The sequence below is a fragment of the Elephas maximus genome, chromosome 8 (genome assembly GCF_024166365.1).
Source record: "Elephas maximus indicus isolate mEleMax1 chromosome 8, mEleMax1 primary haplotype, whole genome shotgun sequence".
Taxonomy (NCBI): Eukaryota; Metazoa; Chordata; class Mammalia; order Proboscidea; family Elephantidae; genus Elephas; species Elephas maximus.
This window is the reverse complement of record NC_064826.1, coordinates 112624910-112646520: the sequence shown is the minus strand read 5'-3', so window position 1 is coordinate 112646520 and position 21611 is coordinate 112624910. Positions and strand designations below refer to the sequence as shown.

General features: G+C 41.1%; 1 protein-coding gene across 2 annotated transcripts in view; it reads right to left on the bottom strand.

The window, feature by feature from the left end:
• Nucleotides 1–21611, bottom strand: part of GRB10 (growth factor receptor bound protein 10) — a 290298-nt gene that overhangs the window by 213899 nt on the left and 54788 nt on the right. The window lies entirely within an intron of this gene.

Sequence of the window (21611 nt, the reverse complement as noted above, 5' to 3'; positions counted from 1 at the left end):
GAGCAGTTGGCACACCTCTCCTGAAATCTCCTCATTTTCCACTCCCTACCGCGATTATTCTTAATCCTACTAGCATAATTGGATATAAAAGTCATTGTTTTGTTCCAATAAAAGTGGGAACAATCTAAATGTCCACCTCAAGGGATATGTGTATATACTGATGCCACAAGTATACACAAATGCGTGTGTAAGTCCATATATTCCATGTATGCAGGCGTATATCATAAGGATATGTGTGTGTGTCAACATACGTAGGTGGAGGCCGTTAATGGAATCACATGCAACTTGAAAGTTTCAAACATATGGGAAAATGCTTAAAATACAAGGTTAGATTTTCTATACTACGTATCAGCTCTCTTACCATTCTCTCCTGAATCCACCGCAGACACACTCTTAGCCCCAAAACTCCCTGAACCTCAGGACCGCCAATGACTTCCATGTTGCAACAAAGGTCAATTCTCAGTCCTCATCTCATTACACCTATTTAATATTACCTCCCTCCTCAGGTGTGCTGTTTAGCAGGATATGAAGATGCTACCCTCCACTGCCTTTCCTTCTCTCACACAGGGCTTCCCTCCTCAGTCTCCTTTGCTGGTAACTCCTCCACTCCATGACCTCTAAATATTTAAGGGTCCCAGTTCCCACTTCTCAGGCTTCTTCTCTACTGATGTTCACTCCTTTGGTAACTTTATTCATTTTCATTACTTCAAAGATTACCCAAAGCTACAGAATCCCACATTTATATCTTTAGCTCTGTCAGGACAGAGAGGAGGGAGGGGGAAGAACAAGAGGAGGAAAGGAAGAGGAGGAAGGTGGAGGAAAGAAGAAAAACCAAAGGGTCAGAGTGAAGGTAAAATCATGTTTGAAAAATGTTTCACCCCTTCTCTCCCCTTGAGAGAGCGGCTCATGAAAAGCGAAATACCACTTACAAAGGGGCCTCAATAACACTAAGCACTGATTTCTCGTCAGAAACCAAGCAGGCAAGAAGGCAATGGGATGATATATACAAAGCCCTGAAAGAAATGAACTGCCAACCAAGAATTATATATCCAGCAAAACTGTCTTTCAAAACTGAGGGCGAAATTAGGACATTCCCAGACAGGCATAAATGAAGAGCATTTGTAACCACTAGACTGGCCCTAAAAGAAATACTAAAGAGAGTCTTTCGAATAGAAAACCAATGACATAAGACAACAACCTGAGATAAAGACACACGACAACATCATCCAGATACCAAGCCAGGTAAAGGCCTCACAAAAGTAAAATAAAGCTACAAAATTGATTACAGGGAACCAGAAATAAAACTTGTTATCCACAACAACTTCTAAAACAAATGGGGAGTGGGTGGTGTAGTTATAGAATGTCCATATAGAGAGAACATTAAAGCAATTTCAAGATATAACAGACTGTTTTAAATACAGGGTGATAAGTATAAACTTCAGGGTAACCCCAAAGAAAATTAATGAATCTAATGACCAAAATAAAGAAGAAAATAAAAAAGACTGAGTAAACCCAAAAATAACAATAACAAACGAAAGCAAAAAAAAATCCATATACAAAAAAAACTCATCAGAGAGTGAAAAAGAGCAAAGAAACCACTGACACCACAAAAAAAGGTGTAACAAAATGGCAGCAAATTCTTACCTATCCATAATCACACTGAATGTAAATGGATTAAATGCACCAGGCAAGAGACAGAGTAGAAGAATATATTTTAAAAAATGACCCATCAATATGTTGTCTACAAGAGTTACACCTTAGCCACAAAGACATAAATAGGTTAAAAATAAAAGGGTGGAAAAAAATACACCAAACAATAAACAGAAGAGAGCAGGAATGCCAATATTAGTATCTGCCAAACTAGACATTAAGTCAAAATCCACTACAGGAGACAGACAAGGACATTAAGGTCAATTCTTCAAGAAGATATAACAACTGTAAGTATTCATGCACTCAATGCCAGAGCCCCAAAATTTATAAAACAAACTCCAACAGAGCTGAAGAGAGAAAAAGATCTACAATAATCACAGGAGATGTTAACGCATCACTTTCAAAAATTAAAAGAACTAGAAAGAACATCAATAAAGATAACACTATTAACCAGCTGGAGTTCACAGACATGTACAACACAGCACACAACAGAACCACAATATATGCTCTTCTCTAACACACATGGAACATTCTCCAGAGTGGACCATATTTTACACCACAAAGGAAGCCTCAATAAATTTTAAAAGATTGAAATTATACAACGCACTTCTTTGAAGATAATGGTATAAAACTAGAAAGTAATAACAGAAAGAATAAGGAAAATAAATATATAGAAGGTAAGTAACACATTACTGAAAAACTGCTGGGTCATAGAAGAAATCAAAAGTGAAATTAAAAAATACTTAAGACTTAAACAAGACTGAAAACACAATGTACCAAAACCTTTGGGTTTGGTGCTTATAGGGAAATTTATAGCAATAAATGCACACATTTAAAAAAAAAAAAAAAAAGGTTCAAAAAGCAACAATATAACCCAACAACTAAAACAAAAAGAAAAAGAAGAGCAAGAGAAAACCAAAGGTATCAGAAGAAAGGAAATACAGGTTTCCCCCACGTTCCTGTGAAACATTTTGTAAGCCAAAATGGCATCAAATGAAGAAACAATTACCATTACTTTATATGGGAAAAATTTTTGAGCATTCCCAGACCCAAAAACTAATCTACCAAGTAACACATAAAACCAAAAATAACACTAACATATATTGTAAGTAGGAATGGTGTGATAAACAGATCAAGACATGGCACAGATGTTCACAGACAGTATTCAAAGCTATGGCAGCTTGATGCTAAGATGCTCGATGGAGTTTCTGGGGAAGAAGAATGGCCAGGACAGAGCTATCCCCTAACTGGGACACAGGCCCAAGGCTGCTCCCTTCCCAGGTTAGGGCTGCCACCCCGCCTCGGTGACCGTGCTTCCCAGTTCATGTGTCAGAGAGTGTCCAGCATATCCGCCTTCCTGGAGGGACTGGGAGCCGCCACCTGCAGCTCAGAGACTGCTGGGGCTAAGCAGAGAGAGGGTAAGGTGAGGGCAGAGGCCAAGAGGCCCCTAGGAAGAAGTCAGGAAGGAGAGGCTGAACCAGCCACTTCTCCTCCACACCCATCCCTCACCAGCGCCTGGAATCGAGGTCAGCGAAAGAGAAGCTGACAAGAGGCAAATGGTACTTGCTGGGGGACTGGAGAGATTAGCCTTGGCTCCAGGGTGCCACTGCTGTGGGCTACCTCTCCTGGGGAGAAAAGGGTGGACACCAGCCCCTGGCTTGGCTGCCAAGGCTCTCTGGGAGGCTGGAGACTGTGGATCATACCTTGCCAGGAGCCTAGAGAGAGTAGAGTGGACAAAAGAAGCGGGGTGGGGAAGTTATGAAATTGAAGAAAGGAAAGGGTCACCAGGAGGGGAGACCTGGTTGGACATCCAAGGCACTGCCATTTTCCCAACCTCAAGGAGCTGCAGAAGGCCCTGAGGCCCCAAGTGGTGCCAATCTCGCTGCTTGGGATCATACCTCAGGGGCATGCACGCTGCCTCTTCAATGGCTTGCTCCAAAGAAAACGCAGAGCACTATTTTGCCATTACTCATAAAAATGAAAACCTTCTTTGGATTTCTCTCGGTTACTGAAAACAGGTACTAATGTAGGTCTATTTTAAGACAGAAGTGGCATAAAGCAAACTTTTGAAAAGCGGGGGATAACTGTAATAAAGATTAGAGCAGAAATAAATGAAACAGAAAACAGAAAAACAATAGAATTAAGACTAGAAGCTGGTCTTTGAAAGGATCAATAAAATTGAGAAACCACTGGCCAAAGTGACAAAGGAAAAAAAATGAGAAGATACAAATAACTAAAATAAGAAATGAAATTGGAGACATTACAACAGAACCAGCAGAGATAAAGATGATCAAAACAAATTTGAAAAACTAGGAGAAATGGACAAATTCCTAGAAACACACTACCTACCTATCTTAGTTACCCAGTGCTGCTATAACAGAAATACCACAAATGGATAGCTTTAACAAAGCTAAATTTATTCTCTCACACTCTAGTAGGCTAGAAGTCCAAATTCAGGGTGCCAGCTCCAGGGGAAGGCTTTCTCTCTCTGTCAGCTCTGGAGAAAGATCCTTGTCATCAATCTTCCTTTGGTCTAAGAGCTTCTCTGTGCAGGAACCCCAGATCCAAAGGACACATTCTGCTCCCAGAACTGCTTTCTTGGTGGTATAAAGTCCCCCTGTCTCTCTGCTTGCTTCTCTTTTTTATATCTCAAAAAAGATTGGCTTAAGATGCAACCTAATCTCATAAACTGAGTCCTGCCTGATTAACATAACTGCCGCGAATCCCATCTCATTAACATCATAGAGGTAGGATTTACAACACACGGAAAAATCACATCAGAAGACAAAATGGTGGACAATCACAGAATACTGGGGATCATGGCCTAGCCAAATTGACAGATATTTTGAGAAGACACAATTCAATCCATGAGAATACCTAAAATAACATAAATAGACATAGAAAATCTAAACACACCCATAACAAAAGAAGAGAATGAAGATGTCATCAATAGACTTCCAACAAAAAAACGCCCAGGCCCAGGCAGCTTCACTGGGAATTTTACCAAACGTTCAGAGAAGACTTGATACCAATTCTACTCAAACTCTCCCAAAACAGAAAGGGAAGGAATAGTCCCTGTGATGGTTAAGGTTGCGTGACATTGTGGCTGGGCCATGATTCTCAGTGCTTTGGCAGTTATGATGTAGCCTTTCAGTCACATGATGACGTGATCGCTTCCACGGTGAGATCTGATATAATGTAATCACCTCCATGATGGGATCTGCTATGAGTAGCCAATCAGTTGAAAGGGAGTTTCCTTATAAGTAGACACTCTGGCAAGGCTTGTGGGCTTTTGTTCGCTCCAGATCCTGCAGCTGGCTCCTCTCTGTCTGACCTCTGATTCTTGGAACTTGAGCTAGTAGCTTACCTGTGGTCTTCCCTGCCTATCTTGGGATCCCTCAATATTTTCAGCCTGTGAGCAAGAGCCCTGCTCTCTGACCTGCCCATCTTGGGTTCGCCAGCCCCTGTGGCTACATGAATCAGGAGATGCCTGCCTCTTGGGACATTCCAGCCTCCACAACCATGTGAGCCAGTTCTTTGATAGAAATCTCTGTACATATATACTTAAACATTTCACTGGTTTTGCTTCTCTAGAGAATCCAACCTAAGACAGTCCCCAATGCATTCTATGAAGCCATCATCACCCTGATACCAAAGTCAGGTAAAGACATCACAAAAATAGAAAATTACAGACCAGTATCCCTCAAGAATATAGACATAAGAATTCCCAAAAAAATTCTAGCAAACAGAACTCAAACAAAGAAAATCATACATCATGATCGAGTGGGATTCATACTAGGAATGCAAGAGTGGCTGAACATTAGAAAATCAATCAACGTAATCTACCACATAAATAAAACAAAGGGAAAGAATCACATAATTATCTCAACTAATGCAGAAGATGCATTTAAAAAAAATCCAACATGATTTCCCGACAAAAACTCTCAGCAAAATTGGAAAAGAATTTCTCAACATAATTAAGTGCACATATAAAAAAAAACCGCTTATGTTAGTCTCGATGAAGAAAGACCAAGAGCCTTCTCCTTGAGAACAGTAACAAAACCAGGATGCCCGTTATCACCACTCTTATTCCATACTGTACTGGAGATCTTAGCCAGGGCAATAACCCAAGAAAGAGAAATAAAGAGTATCTATAATTAGAAAAGAAAAAGTAAAACTATCGCTACTCACAGGAGACATGATCCTATACACAGAAAATCCCAGAGATTCCACAAGAAAGCTACTGGATCTAACAGAATTATCAAAGTGGCATGATACAAGATCAACATGAAAAACTCAGTTGGGTTCCTTTACACTAACAAGCAGAATTCTGAAAAGGAAATCAAGAAAACAATACCATTTACAGTAGCACCCAAGGATGCAAAAGACCTATAAAACAAAAAATATAAGACATTACCGCAAGAAACTAAGAGAGACCTACATAAACGGACGAATATTCCACGCTCATGGATTGGAAGACTTAACAACTGTCAATATTACCCAAAGCAATCCACAGATATAATGCAGTCACGATTCAAATCCCAACACCATTCTTCACAGAAAGAGAAAAACTAATCACCAATTTTATATGGAAAGGAAAGAGACCCTGAATAGCCAAAGCAAGACTGAAGAAGAAAAAAGTAGGAGCTTCACACTTTCCAATCTAAAAACATACCATAAAACTACAGTAATCAAAATGGCCTGGTACTGGTTCAATGACAGACACACAGACCAAAAGAACAGGACTGAGAACCCAGAAATAATTCTACCAATTTATGGGCAGTTGACTTTCCATAACAGATCAAAGTCCATTCAATCAGGAAGAAACACTCATCAACCAATGGTGCTGGCAAAACTGGATATGCATTTGCATAAAAATACCTCACACTATATATAATAACTAACTCAAAATGGTTCAAAGAACGATGGATTATCTAACATAATAATGAAAGAACAAACATCAAATTGGAAAATAAATAAATAAATGAGACCTCATAAAAATTTAAAACTTTTGTTCATTGAAAGACTTTACCAAAAAAATGAAAAGACAAGCTACCGACTAGGAGACTATCTTCAAAAACCATATATTCGACAAGAATCTAATAACCAAAATACATACAAAACTTCAACAACTTAACAACAAGGACACATGACCTAATCATAAAATGGACAAAGGACCTGAGTAGACATTTCACAAAAAACAAACAAACCGTTGCCGTCGAGTCAATTCCAACTCATAGCCACCCTAAAGACACAGGAGAACTGGCCCATCAGTTTTCCAAAGAACAGATGGTATATTTAAATGGCTGACTTTTGATTAGCAACCGAACACTTAACCACCGCACCAGCAGAGCTCCGTTTCACCAAAGAACACATTCAAATGACCAGCAAACACATGAAAAATGCTCGTTGTCATTAGGCATCAGAGAGATGCACATCAAAACCACAATGAGATACCATTTCACTCCCACTAGGATGGCTAAAACTCTATGAGGCAGTTCTACTCTGTCCTTTAGGGTCACTATGAGTTGGAATCAACTTGATGGCAATGAGTGTTTTTGGTTTACGATGACTAAGACAAAAACAAAACATAAAATGGTGGCAAGGATGCAGGGAAACTGGAATCCTTACCCATTGCTCATAGGAATGCAAAATGGTACAGCCATTGTGGAAAACAATGTGGCAGTTCCTCAAAAAGCTAAAAATAGAACTACCACATGACCCAGCAATTGAACTTCTAGGTAAATACCCAAAAGACTTGAAAGCAGAGACTGAGAGAGAGACTGGTAGAACATCGTTCATTGCAGCACTATTCACAATAGCCAAAAGGCAGAAACAACCTAAATGGCTATGAACAGATGAATGGATAAACAAAATGTGGTACATACATACTACTCAGCCAATAGCAGAAATGGCGTCTTGATACTTGCTACAGTATGGACGGAGCTTGAAGACACTAATCTGAGCAAAACAGGCCAATCACAAAGGACAAATATTATATGACCTCACTTATATACAAAGTCAAGAAAAGGTATATGTATACAGACCAAAGTTTACCAGTGGTTACCAGCGGCAGCAGGGAGGTGGGATACGGGGACTAACGGTGATAGAAATATGACGTTGATTAAGGGTAGGGCTGCACTGCCAATTACTCTAATTGCTGTCAGTAAGTTGAACACCTGTAAAAAACTGAATTGGCTAAAATTGTACAATAGATACATTTACAACAACAATAAATAGTGTAGCTGCTGAGGTTACTTACGTACAATCAAAAGCCACATGGAATTTGGTTCCTTGGCTTGGAGGTTTAGGGTCATGGTTTTATGTGACATCCCACTTAATCGGCCTAGTAATATGTATAGTGCTTCTGTTCTACCTCCTAGTTCATTAAATTTGCAAGCAGCCATCCAAGGCACAAATTAGTCTCTATTCATCCGGAGCAACAGAAGAAAACGGAGAGTCAGGAATAGGAGGAGGAAATGGAATGTGTAGCTAATTGCCTCCATGAACAAATGCCTCCTTTGCCATGAGACCAGAAGAACTGGATGGTGCCTTTCTACTATTACTGAACATTTTAATCAAAGATTCCACAGAAGAATCCTGATCAAAAGAGGGAAAAAGCAGAACAGAAGTTCAAATTTTCATGGACTCTAGACTCTGGAACCATGGAGGGTGGATGAACCCTCAAACTGCTGCCTTGAGATAATCTTTAAATCTTAAACCAAAACATACCCTAAAGTCATCTTAAAACCAAACAATAGTTTAGCTTAACTAGTAAAAGAGGTCTGCCTGAGCATTAAGCTCTTTTAAGAATTACCTAAAAAAAAAAAAAAAAAAAAAAATTACCGATATGGGATCAAATTGACAACAGCAACTTGAGAGATTAGATATGAACCTTAGGAGGTGGTGAGTTATGTTAATGAGGGAAGAACAACTCAGAAAAGGAGGATGAGAGTGGTTGCACAACTCGGAGAATGTAATCAATGTTACTAAATTGTACATGTAGAAACTGTTGAATTGGTATATGGTTTGCTTTGTGTGGAGCCCTACTGGCACAGTGGTTAAGAGCTTGACTGCTAACCAAAAGGTCCCTATGGGGACAGTTCTACTTTTTACTACAGGGTCGTTATGAGTCAGAATCAACCAGATGGCAATGTGTTTGGTTTGCTGTGTACAGTCTCAACAACAAAACAAATAAAATTTACAGAAAAAAAAGGATCAAAAACCTAAATAAAACCAAAAAACCAAACTCACTGCCATCGTGTCAATTCCGACTCATAGCGACCCTATAAGACAGAATAGAACTGCCTCGTAGAGTTTCCAAGGAGCGCCTGGTGGATTTGAACTGCTGACCTTTTGGTTAGCAGCCGTAGCTCTTAACCACTACACCACCAGGGCTTCCAATGTTAAAGCTAAAATTGTAAAGTTCCTGAAAGATAATAGGGACAAAAATATGGGGCCTAATTTTTAAAACTAGATTATCGAACAAAACTACAAATGAATGAACAGCACAAGACAAATTACATAACTGTGACTTTCAATGCTCATTAAAAGACTTTATCGAAAGAGAAAAAAGACAACCCACAATCTGGGAAAAAATCTTCAGGAATGACATATCCAGTAAGGGTCTAATCTCTAAAACATACAGAAAACTTCAACAGTGCAATGACAAAAAGACAACCTAATTAAAAAATGGGCAAAAGACATGAACAGACACTTCACCAAACAGTACCTTCAAGAGGCCAATAAACACATGAAAAGATGGCCAGGATTATTAGCAAATCAAAACTGCAAAAAGATTCCATCTCGCCCCTGCAAAAATGGCAACTGATTAAAAACAAAAGAAGAAGAAAGAAAGAAAATAATAAATATTGGAGATGATATGGAGCGACTGGAACCCTTATCCACTGCTGGTGGCATTGTAAAATGGTACAACCACTATGGAAAACAGTATGGCCCTTTTTCAAAAAGCTAGAAATACCTTGTTGTTGTTAGGTGCTATCCAGTCAGTTCCAATTCACAGTGATCCTATCACAACCAAACAAAATACCACCTGGTCCTCTGTCATCCTCACAAGCGTTGTTATGCTTGAGTCCACTGTTGCAGCCACTCTGTCAATCCATCTCATTGAGGGTCTTCCTCTTCTTCACTGACCCTCTACTTTACCAAGCATGATGTCCTTCTCCAGGGACTGGTCCCTCCTGATAACACGTCCAAGTTACAGGAGACAAAATCTCACCATCCTTATTTCTAAGGAGCACTCTAGATGTACTTTTTCCATGACAGATTTGTTCATTCTTCTGGCAGTCCATGGTATATTCAATATTCTTCACCAACACCACAATTCAAAGGTATCAATTCTTCTTCAGTCTTCCTTATTCATTGTCCAGCTTTCATGTGCGTATGAGGCAACTGAAAATATCATAGCTTGGGTCGGGAGCACCTCAGTCCTGAAGGTCACATTTTTGCTTTTTAACAACTTTAAACAGGTCCTTTGCAGAAGATTTGCCAAATGCAATACATCTTTTGATTTCCTGACTGCCGCTTTCATGGGTGTTGATTGTGGATCCAAGTAAAATGAAATCCTTGGCAACCTCAGTGTTTTCTCCATTTATCATGATTTTGCTCATCGGTCCAGCATGTGAGGATTTTTGCTTTCTTTATGTTGAAGTGCAATCCATACTGAAGGCTATAGTCGTTGACCTTCACCAATAAGTGCTTCAAGTCCTCTTCACTCTCAGTAAGCATGGGTGTGTCATCTGCATATCGCGGGTTGTTAATCAGTCCTCCTCCAATCCTCATGCTGCATCCTTCTTCATACAGGCCAGCTTCTTGGATAATTTGCTCAGCATACAGATTGAATAAATAAAGCGAAAGGATACAACCCTCACGCACTCCTTGCCTGACTTTAAACCATGCAGTGTCCCTTGTTCCGATTGAACAACTGTCTCTTTGTTTACGTACACGTTCCTCATAAGCACAATCAAGTGTTCTGGAATTCCTACTCTTCTCAATGTTATCCATAATTTGTTATGATCCACAGAGTCAAATGACTTTGCATAGTCAATAAAACACAAGTAAACATCTTTCTGGTATTCTCTGCTTTCAGCCAGGATCCATCTGACATCAGCAATGATATCCCTCATTCCACATCCTCTTCTGAATTCTGCTTGAACTTCTGGCAGTTCTTTTGAGGTACTGCTACAACCGCTTGTGAGTGATCTTCAACAAAATTTTACTTGCATGTGATATTAATACCAGAAATCCCACTTCTAGGTATAAACCCTACACCACACCAAACCCACTGCTGTCGAGCTGATTCCAACTCATAGTGACCCTACAGGACAGAACAGAACTGCCCCATAGGGTTTCCAAGGAGCAGCTGGTGGATTCAAACTGCCGACCTTTTGGTCAGCAGCTCAATTCTTTACCACTGCAGCACCAGGGCTCCAGTATATACCCTAGAAATCTACTAAAAGAGACATGGGGAGACATACGCACACCTATGTTCACTGTAGCATTATAATAGCAAAAAATGGAAATAACCTAAGTGCCCTACAATGGATGAATGGATAAACAAAATGTGGTACGCACATACAGTGGAATACTATGCAGCTATAAAAAAATAATGATGTGTTCTTGAAACATCTTATAGTGAATGAACCTGGTGAACACTCTGCTGAGTGAAATGTCAATCACAGAAAGGCAAATATTATATGATCACACTTTCTAAAGAATATACAGAGACGAACGCTCACGAGGGACAGTGTCGGGGGAGAGAGGAAAGCACTCTGTAAATAACACTTGTTATTTCTGGTGATGGGAAAGGCAGCACTGAGTGTGGGTAAAATTCACACAGCTCGACCAAGGTAAATAAATTATGTCACTAAGAAGTACACAAGCGAAAAGAACACTTTTGGTAAAGGATATGACAAGTATAATTCTGCAACAACACCCAAAAATACGTGTGGTTACACAAATATGCATATAGGTATACAATGTATGGCTATGAGTATGTGGGTACATATGTGTACATGGACAGATGTATCCATAGGCATATGTACATACAGATATGTGTGCTGCATGCATGTATATAATAAACTACATAACGTACACAGTTCAGACACTTCTTAGACATAATGCAACACCTCGTGAGATTGGTTTTCTGGGTTTGAAGGCTTAGGATCATAATTTCATGGGACAACTCAGTGAAATGGCATAATATAGTTCAGGAAGTATATGTTTTACATCCCAATGTGGTGAGTGGTGTCTGGGATCTTAAAAGCTTGAGAACAGCAATCTAAGATACTCTACTCATTGGGAACAAAAGAGAATGAAGGAAACCTAAGACTCAGAGAAGAAACTAGTCTCTAGGACTAACAGTCTACATGAACTACAGCCTCATCTACCTTGAGACCAGAAGAACTAGATGGTGCCTGGCTACCACTACTGACCATTCTGATCTGAGCCACAATAGATGGGTCCTGATAGAATGGATAAGAAATGTGGATGAGAGCTCAAATCTTTAAAAAATCCAGACGTACTGGAACAGTTGAGACTAGGGACTCCCCCGAGACTATCGCCCTGAGATACTCTTTAAACCTTAAATCAAAATTACCCCCTGAAGTCACTTTTCAGCTAAATAAAAGATTGGTTCATAAAATAAAGAACATTACCTATGAGTAACGATCTTTTAAAAAAAAAATCATCTCTAGGAGACCAAATGGTCAAAAATTACTCTAAAGCAAAGATGAGAAAGAAAGTGGACAGGGAAACTAGAGTATCAGATATGGTGCTGACAGAACAAAATGAATGCGAATGAGGACATACTGTGAAAAATGTAACTGATACCATGGAATAATCTGTGTAGGAATTGTTAAATGGGAACTTAATTTGCTGTGTAAACCTTCATCTTAAACAATATAATATTTAAAAAAAGAAAGAAAAGAAACTCATTGCACCACAGTCCTCCTCCCTCCAAAAACAGAAAATAAGCTACTAGAATATTTCTCTCAAAAACACCACAAGAAGTCACAATTTATTTCAGAAAAAAGTTACTATGTTAAAAATACATCTAAACACTGTTGCTTTTTCACCAATAAAAGGTTGAAATGGGTCTAGGTGCCATAATCTGGATGATGCTACATGTTCTTCAAAGTCCAAAGTTCCAGATGTTTACAAACATAGTAATCTATTTTATATGAAATTTAGGGTTTTATTACAAAAGTCTTTACTGAACAACTGTAAAATGGAATTTTAAATTGTTCTGTTTCGAAAGCATAGTTTTATATCTACTCTGGCCACGCAATTTCTATATTATCAGAGTCACTATAAATAACCACCAGGAATTTTCCTTATGTAAGTCTGCATAATTTGCAGAATCTGGCATTTGAAAGCAACATTTATCTCCATTGGTTCTAAAAACTGCAATAACAAAGAATTCAATAATCTTCTGACATAGTCGCCGACATCCATCACGGACCCTCAGACATCCACTCATTTGTCCACGAAGTAATTCATCAAAATAACCCTCGACAGTACAAAGAAAAAAATCACCTTTGAAATGTTACCCTTTTCTCCCCTCCATCCTGTCTTCGGCCTACAGCTCTGTTCTTTCTGAAGGCGTGATGGTTTAAATGGAACTATTCAATCAGAGTCTGTACTTCTTATCATAAATCTTATCGCATGTTATTACATTCCTCCATCTTCTCTTAAGTGAGACTTTAACATTAAAAAAAAAAGTCCTCCTTTCAAGTTAGAATGGATTGTAATAGTCTGTTTATCCTGCTACTCGCTCAGTAATATAGTCGCCAGGCCACACCACTCCCAGAAAGAAAAGAAGAAAATCTATTTCATGAAGACAGTTGGAATGTCTGGCCTACAGATCACATATAGAAGCACACGGGCGCCCTGTGGCAGCTCTCTGTGGGGAAGCACCCTAAAGCCAGCTCCTTTTGCTACTCGGGAACTAAATTCCTTTGGGAGGTGCCATGGCAGAAAGTCCTTTGTCAAATTTATCTTATTTTTATCATACACTACAAAGATTGTCATAGTAAGACCCCTACAACCAAAAAACTTACACATTGCTCTTATCATGCATATATAAAACCTGTCTGAAAAGTTGAATCAGTTACCAAAACTCGATAAAGGTCAAAGACCAAAACGAAAACAAAAAAAAAGTACTGCATCTTTTCTTGTCTTCCACCTAAGCAAATGCTTACAGGGAGAAGATTTCCACGGTCATCATCCTTCCGTGCCTAATCCCAGGGCAATTCTGGTGAGAGTCACTCTGGTGCATCACCTACAAGCACTAAAGTTGGGCATCCAAGATTCCAAACAACCAACCAAAACAAAGCAGTATATCAATAGGGAACTGCCAGCAATTCAAGCCAGATTCAGAAGAGGGCATCGAACACAGGATATCACTGCTGATGTCAGATGGATCCTGGCTGAAAGCAGAGACCACCAAAAAGATGTTTACCTGTGTTTTATTGACTATGCAAAGTCATTTGACTGTGTGAATCATAACTAATTATGGATCACATTGAGAAGAATGGGAATTCCTGAACACTTGACTGTGCTCATGAGGAACCTGTATATAAACAAGCAGTTGTTCCAATAGAACCAAAGGACACTGCATGATTTAAAGTCAGGTGAGGTGTGTGTCAGGGTTGTATCCTTTTACCATACTTATTCAGTCTGTATGCTGAGCAAATAATCTGAGAAGCAGGACTATATAAAGAGGAATGGGACATCAGAATTGGCGGAAGACTCATTAACAATCTGTGTTATGCTGATGAAACAATCTTGCTTGCTGAAAGTGAAGAAGACTTGGAGCACTTATTGACGAAGATCAAAGACTACACCCTTCAGTATGGATTACACTTCAACATAAAACAAAAATCCTCACAACTAGAATAAACAAATAAGCAACATCATGATAAATGGAGAAGAGACCAAAGTTGTCATGGATTTCATTTTACTTGGATCCACAATCAACACCCATGGAAGCAGCAGTCAAGAAATCAAAAGATGAATTGCACTGGGCAAATTTACTGCAAAGGACCCCTTTAAAATGTTAAAAAGCAAAGATTTCACCTTGAAGACTAAGGTGTGCCTGACCCAAGCCATGGTGTTTTTAATCGCCTCATACACATGCGAAAGCTGGACGATGAATAAAGAAGATTGAAGAACTGATGCCTGTGAACTGTGGAGCTGGCAAATATTGAATATACTGTGGACTGCCAAAAGAACAAACAAATCTGTCTTGGAAGAAGCACAACCAGAATGTTCCTTAGAAGCAAAGATGGCGAGATTACATCTCACATACTTTGGACATTTTATCAGGGGAGATCAATCCCTGGAGAAGGACATAATACTTGGTAAAGCAGAGGATCAGTGAAAAAGAGGAAGACCCTCGACGAAACAGATTGACACAGTGGCTCCAACAATGGGCTCAAGCAAAACAGCGATTGTGAGAACAGCCCAGGACCAGGCAGTGTTTCGTTCTGATGTATACAGGGTCACTATGAGTTGGAACTGACTCAACAACGCCTAACAACAACAAACAAAAAAAACACAAACCCTTTGCATTCAAGCTAATTACCACTCATGGCAACCTCATGTGTTACAGAGTAGAACTGAGCTCCGCAGGGTTTTCTTGACTATAGTCTTTACAGAAGCAGATCACCAGGCCTTTCTTCCATGAAGCTGCTGCAGGGGTTTGAACCACCAACCTTTCCATTAATAGCCAAATACAAACCCTTTGTGCCACCCAGAGACAGGTAATTACCATGCTTAGGTTTCCCACATCCACCCTCCAACATTTGTGAAGTCAAAATGCCAGAAAAGCTATGTTTTTATAACAGGAAAGATACATGAATTCTGCAGTGCAGTTAATTACTTAATATGGCCCTTCTAGCCATAGTTTTGTAACTCCCACCAAATGACTAGGTGGGACTACACACATGAAGCACTTGTGGCCCATCAAGGGACTGGAGAGCTTGCTAACAATGTAAATAAGGTGCATGGCACCCTTGCGGGAAGGGCTGAAGGAGTGGGATCATGCAAATAAGGCGCATGGAACCCTAACAAAGGGATTGGTCACTTTTGCCATCCTGTTAGGCTTAAAGAGAGACACGAGGGGTGAAGGTGAGGAGAGAGGAGCTGTAACATGGGAAAAATCAAGAGACAGTGCAACAGTAGCATGAGCAACAGTGGCACAAGACAGCAGGAACCAGGAGACTAGTGCCAACCCATGGAACTAAGAGCTGCAACACTTGACGGAAAAGGACCCCAGCAGGGCCCAGTGGCAGAGGGCAAGACAAAGCTGTCCTCATCGAGGAACTGCATCTTGAGTTGTTCCTGTTGCTTCCAAATTGATCCCGATCCCAAGTTGTACCCTATTACTTCCCTAATAAACCACTTAATTGTAGGTATGGTTTGCCAGTTCGTGAGTTCTGTGAGATGCTGCAGTGAATTATGGAACCCAAAGACAGGAGGGAGAGTACTGAGAGGAGGAGGAGTAGTTGACATTAGAGATGATGGATGGGACAGCAGTTTGGAAAGGATGGGCACTTGGAACATCTTTAACCTCCACCTCATAGAAACCAGCTTTGTGCTGATCCTTATAAAAGAAATTGTTCATTTAAATTCCTAGTCTAATCGTGCTAGCCACATTAATAAAAGGGCAAACACACAGCTGCCTTGCATGGGGACTCACCCCAGGTCCCAGAATCGAGTCCGCCCTGACTGCCATGGGTACCAAGATAACTCACTGCTGATCAAGAGGGAAGGAGCTGCCCAAGGAGAAAGGTAAGTGCCCTGCTCTCTAACCATCTACAAAGCAAGTACAGTCAATAAAATAAGAGGAGACTCTGAGGAACCACAACAGTCTGTCCTCTGAAGTGGTCAGACCAGACTCAGCAAAAATTCACCATGGACACTGATCCATGGACCAGAGCTCCCTGACCTGTGACAGGGAGTCGGGTGTGTCTTGGTGCCTCATCCGCTGCCTCCACCCACCTTGGGCATTCTGTTCCTGATCACTCCTACCCCTATTCTCTTTCAGACCCAAACTCAGATTACTGGTAGACTCACAGCTAAATCAGAACCCCAGAAACTTAGCAGGAGATCAACTCCAGAAAGAAGGATACTACATTCCCACCAACTAAGGAAGAAGTACAGATGCAGATGAAGAAAGCAATCAATAGCTGTTATATTTGAAACAGCAGAACTTAGCATCAACAGGAAGATGGATGAACAAATGGTGATGTAAAACACTACTCAGCAGCAACAAGGGGCAAACTACTGATACATGCTTCAACACAGATGTCTCTCAAAATAACCATGCTGAGTGAAAATAAATTGATTCCCTTTGTATAACACTCTAGGAAACACAAACTAATCGCTAGTGACAACTAATACTTAACTTCCTTGTGCCTTCACTTTCTCATCTTTAAAAGGAGGGTAGAATGATACCTACTCATAGCATTGTTGTGAAGATCAGATGAGTGAACCCCTAGGCTCACTTCGAACAGAGCTTGGCATATATTAAGTGCAATCAATGTTAGCTATTATTGATACTGTTGTCATTTGCATTACTATTCGGTATCTGAACCCAGAACGACCTGGGCCTCCTCTTTCATACAGCATATATCTCTGCATTACCATCTACTTCCCTGCAGATCACTCGCATCAGCTGTGAATATTCCCAGGGGCGGAGTAGGTGTTACTAGCCACATTCTCGGAGGCTGGGGCTTCCAGAGAGGTGGTGGCTGAGTTGAGGCTGCTGGGTGTTGATCTCTATGACTTATGTTAAATACTATACTACTTTTTTCTTGCAGTACATTTTGTCTGAATTATCTCCGAGACTGCTTAAAAACACTAGGCTCCAAGAAATAATGCCTATGACCTTATCCCTAAATGTTCAGATACCCACAGTTGTCAGAAACTTATCAATATACTTATTAGCATTCTAGTATGATTTCAGTTCTCTTGAGAAATTCTTGTCTTACAAACATACTGGTAGACTCCAAAAGCAATCCACCAAGACTTTCTGTGAAGCTACATATCAGCAATCAGAGCTTTTCTCAATTCTAACGTACAGAAACAATGCTAAGAAATAGCTGGGGTTTTGAATCTGCAGAATGATGCAACTTGACAATGCGCAGGGGGCTGACAAGTTATTATCCATCAAAAGATTACTGAACAATGCTTAGGGGGCACTGAGCTTCTGTTAAAGGTGATGGAAAACTTCAGGAACAGCTAACGGTGGTGTTTGAACAACACGAACCTATTTAATGTCACTGAACTGTACATGTGAAGGTTGTTGAATCGACAAATCTTTTGTTACCCATATTTAACACAATACAAAGTAGTAAAAAAAAGATTACTGAAGTATGATTCCTCCTTCTTTATTAAGTGCTGAAGATTTAAAACAGTATCTACTTTACCAACACTGGGCTCCTAACAGGTGATGACAAAATTCTAACAATTATTTTTGTCTTCTGATTGTACCTCATAAGAAGCCAAAGGATTCATCTCTCCGTTAGGGCTCCTGAGAGGGAGTAGGGAGTGAAGGAGGACAGTGGGGAGACCACCCTGATGTCTAGCTTGCCCTGCAGCCCATTGTCCATGGCTCTGCCACCCCCAGACCGTGATCCTACAGTGGGCTTAGCCAATATCAGGCCCTGTGCATACTGAAGCCAGCTTCTGACAAAAACCACTTCCGTCTATACCACTGACTGGCTCCTCTCAGATCCTGTCGTGTTTTGCATCATCGTTCTGAAGCCTCAGGGGACTGGACTTGAACTGTTACACCAAACAGAACCTGTGTTCCTAACAGAACATCTTTGTACTAGAGAATAAACTCTGTGCTGGCAGGTAGAGCACAGGATCTCCAGTACCTAGAACAGTACCTGGTACCAAGGGGTGCTCCGTAGGAATGTATGGATGGATAGAAAAGAAATAGGAAAGAGAGACCCAGTTCACAAGGGTTTCAATCAAACATGTTAGGCGACATATTCTAGTTAGCAGAGTTTAACTTGGTATTAAATTTCCCCTCTTTAATCCAGGGTTCACCAAGGATGTCCCATGACCCCACCCAGTTCCACAGACAGGGTCAGCACTGCCTTTCTGAGAGGACACACACTCCAGACCACCCATGGAATGACAGAGGCATGGAGTCCACAGGTCTTTACACCCCTCTGCCACCTGGGTAGCCAAGGTTAAGGGTGAAATGTGTAGCCACGGAATAAATCAAAACAACCTGGCTTTTAAAAAGTCTAAAACTCTGTGCCTCAGAATCATCCTCAGAGAGCCACACATGAGGACAGTCATGGTTGTTTGGGTACCACAGGGAAGAAACAGGAGCATGCACTTGCAAACAAACCCTAAGACGGCATGGCAGTCCCTCAACCCCACTGTCCTGCCCCCAGCTCCAGCTGAGGATGCCATACTCACTTGATGGGTGAGAGCATCACACTGAGCGCGTGAGAAAAAAGATTCTTGGCTAAAGAAGTCTGAAAATTCCTTCCCCGGCGCAATCTCTGGCAGGCCACCTCCTTACTCAGTACACCCACTCATTTATGATCAAACTCCTGAAACAGGGCAGTAACGCTGCAGACCCAGCTCCTCACCCTCAGAGGACAGAGGGGGCACCGTCATCACACTCTGCCTTCCACACGGGCAACCCCTACTCCTTAGGCGGCCGTCTACTATTAGATTTCAAGCCCAAAACAGAGAGATTAACTGTGAAACCAGATTTCATTTCAACCTGTGTCCATGCCAAGAGCTTCCTGATTGGGCTATCGGAATTCAGAGGCTCATGTGTTTGAGAGAACTCCCTTCAAATAAAAGGACCAGAAAGAAAAAAGACAAGAATTATATGGTAGGTTAGATGAGTCAGGATTTGGGTCGAGGCGTCCCTAGGGAGTTTTAATTTATTTTGGCTTTTTCCAGATGTGTTTCTTCAACACCGTAAATGCCTGCCAAAAACAGAAATAGTCCCAAACCTCAAGAAATCCAAGCATCACTCATAATGAATTCCTTGTTCCAGAGGAAGGATCTCTTGCAACACAATGGAGCCCATGGGTCCAGGGAGGATGGGTCTCAACATGAAACATCATCCCGCAGCTCACACTCGCTGAATCACCTTCCTTCAGCACTCAAGCCTGGTTGACATTTCAGGGAGGACAGGCCATCTGATATGTGCAGCTAAGAGCAGGAGTGAGACCAAGAACTCTGTAGCCTTGGACCTGCATCCTGGGCCTCAGAAGATGAAAAGGTGGGAATTATGCTCGTTAAAAAAAAAAAAAAAAGTAGAGATGTCACTTGGATGACTAAGGCACGTCTGACCCAAGGCTTGGTCTTTTTAATCACCTCATATGCATGCAAAAGCTGGGCAATGAAAACAGAATACAGAAGAATCGACACATTGGAATTGTGGTGTTATTAAAGAATACTGATTATACCATCGACTTCCGGAAGACTGAACAAATCAGTCTTAAGAGAAATACGAGAATGCTCTTTAGAAGTGAGGATGGCAAGACTTTGGCTTGCTTACTTTGGATACATCATCAGGAAAGACCAGTCGCTAGAAAAGGAATGATGGTTGGTAAAAGCCGAGGGTCAAGTGACAAGGGAAACCCTCAGTGAGATGGACTGACACAAAAGCGACAGTCATGGACTCAGATGTATCAAACACCTGGGAGGTGGACCCGGCAATGTTTCCCTGTGTTGTACGTAAGGTCTCCCTGGGTCAGAGCTGACTTGGTGGCAACTAAAAACAGCAATACGCTCAGAAATGCTAAAACCAGTCATGGAGCAAATAACTATAATTAATGCTATTAGACTTTATTTCTGCATCTTTTGTGAAAACCCAGAGATAGAGCACTCCTATTACCTCCATTCATCTACACTGTGAGAGAAAGTGAGGAAGGACCACAAAAATAGTCCTCCCGACAGTACAGCCTGTGCCCCCCCCAAGACGAAGGCAGAAGTTTGGGGGCGGGGTCATGGTTCATCAGAAGTGAGCCTCCCTCCATGTGACTAGAGCAGAGCCAACAAGAACCTGCAGCTACTGCTTCTAGCCCCACACAGGGAGAAGTTCTCTCTACTATAGGTCACTGACTCACAGGGAAAAAAAAAAAATCATACCCCTGAAAAAAATGAACTTTCATGTTAGCTATCCAGAGAGAAATGCAAACCCTTCCACAGGTGCAATTTTTTAATTTAGAAGAGGAAACGTCCAATGTTAGCAGCATCTACCACAAGGGTAATGCTCAGTATATGTTTGCTGAATGAATCCAATAAACATGACAAGTAAAATCCTTCTGTTCTGCACAATGGACGAGGAAGGAAAAATTCAAAGACAGTAACAAGTTGCCATCGAGTCAACTCCAATTCATGAGGACCCCCATGTGTGTTAGAGTAGAATTGCGTTTCATAGGGTTTTCATTGCTAATTTTTCAAAACTAGATTGCCAGGCATTTCTTCAAAGGTGCTTCTGGGGTGGACTTGACCCTCTAACCTTTCCGCCAGCAGCCAAGCACATTAAACATTTGCACCACCCAAAGAACAATCAAAGAGGACAAAAAAAAGTAGGGGTGGGCCTAAGAAGACAAATGCAAAAAAAGAAAAAGAGGTAAGATGAAAAGGGAGCCCTACAGAGAAGTACCAACGACAGTGGCCTGGGAGGAACCCAATCCTCCACCTTCCCTTCTACACTTTGGCCAGGGTTTCACATTCAATACCCAGCCCCGACTCTGTGGGCCAATGCTCCAACAGGCATGTTTGTGGGGTGACCACACCTGCCTCGACTCTCTGCTTGCAGCCCTGGCTGGCATCACCAGCTACTCTCTCTGATCCACTACAGCACACAGCCTACAGGGTGAAAGAGAAAAGGCGGCCTCAGTCTGAAGCACTGAGAGGAGGAAGCGCCAACATCTAACCCCCGGACC